The following is a 4,676-nucleotide window of genomic DNA, read 5'->3' on the forward strand; positions in this document are numbered from 1 at the left end:
AACTGGTAAGGCAAACTCGGACATTAAAAACAAAACAAAACTAAAATCACAGCTGGATCTGCAAGTTGGGGAAATTAGGGAATAACTAAATTTCGATCAAGCTAATCACATTTTGAATTTCTTGTAAAAATTAAGATACCAAGACATTCAAATGTAATCTTTTTTCAAAGGCCAGTCTTTTGATAAAGCAAAGTAATCGTGCAGAATTTTTTATATGCACAGATGTAGGTTTCTAACTATTGACTCTACTCCCTGAAAGTTACTGTAGTTCAAGAATCTGTCAGAGTGATATCAAATTGGAACCTTGGCAACTTCAAAAAAGAAAGTATGCTTGAACTGCCACAGGTTTCTCCCCACAAGTGGAGAGGCTATAAACAATCCATATATTCATAGTGGGAACATCATTCTTTTGTGACAGGCTGATGCAATCATTATCGCTTAGACTCCCCGCACCGCTCCCCGCCCCCCAATCTTTCTTCACTGTATCTTGAGGCAGAATAATATTACTTATAACTTCAGATTACCAGGAATGACAGCATGTAGCAAAAAAGGAACTGTGTATTTGGTAATTATGTCAACTTCAAAGTCAAAAAGTTATGGCAAATGAGTATGAGATGAAGGCTCCCATTCAGCTCCCACTTTAAAGCTGGAATTAATATTGATGTTTCTGCAAGCACAAGTACTGAGAATATGGATTACAGAAAATGATGTCTGAGCTGAAGGTTTTATGTTTGAAGAATATGACTGCTGCTAAGGACCATGTAAATTCATTTTTAAAATCAGTCGGTTAATTCAGTGTAGATGTGGCTCCTGTGAAACTCTTTGAACTATTGGTGTTTGAGAGGCAGAAGAGGTTTTCAAGTCCAAGTCCTGATCCCAACGCCTCTCAGCTGCAAGGGTCTTGGACAAGTTTTTATGCTTCCTTAAGCATCAGGTTTCTAAGGGGATAATAATATTACCTGCTTTACAGGGTTATGAGTAATGTTTAAAGGGTAATGTATGTAGAGAGTATTTTGTAAACTTTAAGGCACGTTATTTAGATTTCTCATGAATAAAATAGTTTGATTCATTTTAGGTACATCATCACCAAGTGGTAGTAAATGCCTCGATTATATTTGTAATCTCTTATTCCCTTGCTTCTAGTTGGCCCCATTCCAACACATCCCATACTCTGCTTCTTGCGGGGGAAGGGGGCGGGGAGGACGGGGACGAGGGGGAGGGGCATCTCTCTTTCTCTCTCCTCCTGCCTCCCTCTCATCCTTCCTCATCTTGTACCATCTCCTCCTTTTTCCCCTTCTTTCTTCTCCTAATGTAAATACACAGGTGGTTAAGGAGAGTAATATAATGAACACTTGTGTCCCCTATTTAGTTTTATCATCCTAACATTTTACCATATTTTCTTCAGAATTTTAATGAAATAAAACATTTCAGTTAAAGCTTTCCTCAGGTCTCATTCTCCTCTCTTTCTTTAGAGGTAACTACTGTCATATCCTGGTTAGGAGCAGGGTTAAAATTTCAGCATTGTTATTTACCAGTTATATAACAAGGACAAATTATTTAATCTCTGTGCTTGAGTTTCCTTATCTATAATCTTGAAATAATAATGGCATATATCTTATAAGGTTGTTTGGGTGATTAAATGATAGAATTAAATACTTGTAAATCATTTGCAGCAGTGTGCGACATTGATTCCACTCTCAAAAAAACATTACAGTTACTTACCGGTAGCTGATGTGGCAGAAGTGTAATGAATTTTTGTATTTATCATTCCCATGCATGTTGTTACAAATTGTTACATACTTATGTATCCTGCATAGTAATAATAGGCATGTTTTAAAACTTTACATAATAGGTATCATATATATATATATATCAATTTATAATGTACTTATTTAGTTCAATGTTACATTTTTGAGATTTATCCATGTTCCTAAATATTATTTCAGTTCATTTATTTCTTTTTTCTTTTTTTTAAGCGAGGCACCTTTGGTTGACTTCACAGATTGCAAGGAACTTATCAACTTACAATCCCTTATTTTTTATTATTTTTTTTTATTTTTTACACCTACAGCACCCGGTCTTCCTAGGTGGTCTCCCACCCAAGTGCTAACCAGGCCCAACCCTGCTTAGCTTCCAAGATCAGAATGGGATCAGGCTTGTTCAGGGTGGCATGGCTGTAGACACATTTATCTGTTTTATTGTACTTAAAAATGCACCACAATTTTTATGTATGTCCTGTAAATGGATATTTGAGTTGTTTCTAATTTTTTTGCTGATGCAAAGAAGGCTACAAAGAATAGCATTGGTTGTGAAGCCTTTATTCCATGTGTTGAAGTTTTCTGAGGGATTATATCCACAAATGGAAATGCTGAATAAGAGGACATATACACCAGCTTTCATTAGTATTACCAAATTGCCTTTGATGGTGGCTGTACCAGCATTCACTCTCTCCCCTAATATGTGAGAAATCCTGTTTTCTTATACATAGGAGGACTTGTTAGACTTTTACAGTTTTGTTTATTAGAATAGGTATGAAATGTTTTATTGTGGTTTTAATTTGCTTTTGCCAAATTACTGTTGTAGATGAGAGTCTTTTTAAATGTCTGTTGGACATTTTGGTTTCATTTTCGGTGAGTTGCCTATTCAAATCCTGAGTCTATTTCTCTCTTGAGTTGTCTTCTTATTGATTCATAGGAGTTCTTTATAATTCTGGATACTAGTCCTTTATCAGTTACATGTGTCCCAGATATCTCTCACAGATGCTATCTTGTCTGTTAGCTTTATTTTTAGTGTTTTTATTTGAACAGAAGTTTGGCATTTTAATGTAGTAAAATATGTCAGCCTTTTTCCTTTTCATTTCTTACTTTAAAAATTATACCCTTCTCTAAGGCCTTAAATGTGTTGTCCTATATATTATTTGAAATTAAAATTTTGCTTTTCATACTTAGATCTTTACCTGAATTTTATTTTTGTTTAAATATTAATGGGAATCCAATTGCCTTTTTTTACAACTTGATTAACCAACTATTCGAACACAATCTATTTAAAAATTTACATTTTCATCCCAAATACACTAAAGCATAATTATGACAATGATGATGCTTGGAAATATATATATTTTTAAATATATAATATATACACATGTATATATCACATATACATATACCATATATATACATATAATATATACACGTATGCGCATATATGTACATATGTATGTAGAGATACAGTAGTCACTCCTTATTTGCAATTTTGCTTTTCACAGTTTTGGTTACATAAAATCAACACAGTTTGAAAATATTAGATGGAAAATTCCAGAAATGATCCATAAGTTTTATCAGCATGATAAAATCTCATGCCTCCCACTCCATCCTGCCCAAGAAGTGAGTCATCCCTTTGTCCAGCTTGTCCAAGCTTTATTCGATACCCACCCATTAGACACTTAGTAGCCGCCTCATTCGTCGGATTGGCTATCGTGGCATTCTGGTGCTTGCATTCAAGTCACCCTTATTTTTCTTAATAATGGTCCCAAAGAACAAGAGTAGTGATGCTGGTAATTTGGAAATGTCAGAAAGGAGCCATTAAGGGCTTCTTTAAAGTGAAAAGGTGAAAGTTCTCAACTTAAAAAGAAAAAAAATCATTTGCTGGGCTTGCTAAGATCTACGGTAAGAACAAATCTTTTTATGAAATTGTGTAGAAGGAAAAAGATATTTTTGCTAGTCAGCTAAGAGAAACCACATTCACTTTTATTACAGCCTATTGTTATAATTGTTCTATTTATTGGTTATCGTCCATCTCTTACTGTGCCTAATTTAAACTATCATAGGTATGTGTGTGTAGGAAAAAAACCTAGTGGCATTCGCAGTTTTGGGTATCTACTGGGGTCTCAATATGCAAGCCCCTTGACTACTGTACACGGGAAACCCGACCATATCACCTATCTACTTAAAACACTTCACTGGCTCATTTCTTGGTTTAAAAAAAAAAAATAACATTTCTCAACAGCACAGATAAATTCCTCCGTGATTTGTTTCTTTCCTCTCTATACTTCTTAATCTCTCATCATTTATATCTCCACCTTAAACTTCAGCAGAAAAGATCTGTAGGTCTTGAACTTGTCTTGCTGTTTCACAACTCCAAACATGTCCACAGGTCACTCTCATTGCTAGACTGCTTGATCTTTTCCTCTCTGTTTTTTTGAGACATGGTTTAAGTGACTCTCCTCTGTTAAGCAGCCTTAATGATTTCCCCCTTTTCACTTAGCAGACTGTCAATGCAATTATTATGTTGAACCTGCCACTCACATATATACATATCCCATTCAGTGCCAGAGATCGCCTTGAAGCAGGAATGCCTGGAACCCCTGTACATGCCCCCACAAAAGCCTATATGCACACAAAATATTGTAATTATTTATCTGTCAATTCTCCCACTACATTGGGAGCACTTTAATTCCTGAATCCCAGGACTCAGCACGGTGCTAGGTACCTAAAAGGTACTCATTCATATTTATCGATTGAATGAATAAATGTATTTTAAGGGCTGTGCCTTAAAAAATTTGAAGTGCAAAATGGGATGCTATTTCCTTAGCCACATTGTAGGAAAACGGAAATTCCATTTTTGACCTTAAAACTGTAAGATTTACAACTTAGAATAGTTATTCTTGAGAAATAACA

General features: G+C 35.1%; 1 pseudogene; it reads right to left on the reverse strand.

The window, feature by feature from the left end:
• Positions 1-2,062: 2,062 nt before the first annotated feature.
• On the reverse strand, positions 2,063-2,182 carry LOC118604409 (annotated as a pseudogene).
• Between the last annotated feature and the right edge of the window lie 2,494 nt (positions 2,183-4,676).

The sequence above is a fragment of the Rousettus aegyptiacus genome, unplaced genomic scaffold (assembly GCF_014176215.1).
Source record: "Rousettus aegyptiacus isolate mRouAeg1 unplaced genomic scaffold, mRouAeg1.p scaffold_m13_p_6, whole genome shotgun sequence".
NCBI lineage: Eukaryota > Metazoa > Chordata > Mammalia > Chiroptera > Pteropodidae > Rousettus > Rousettus aegyptiacus.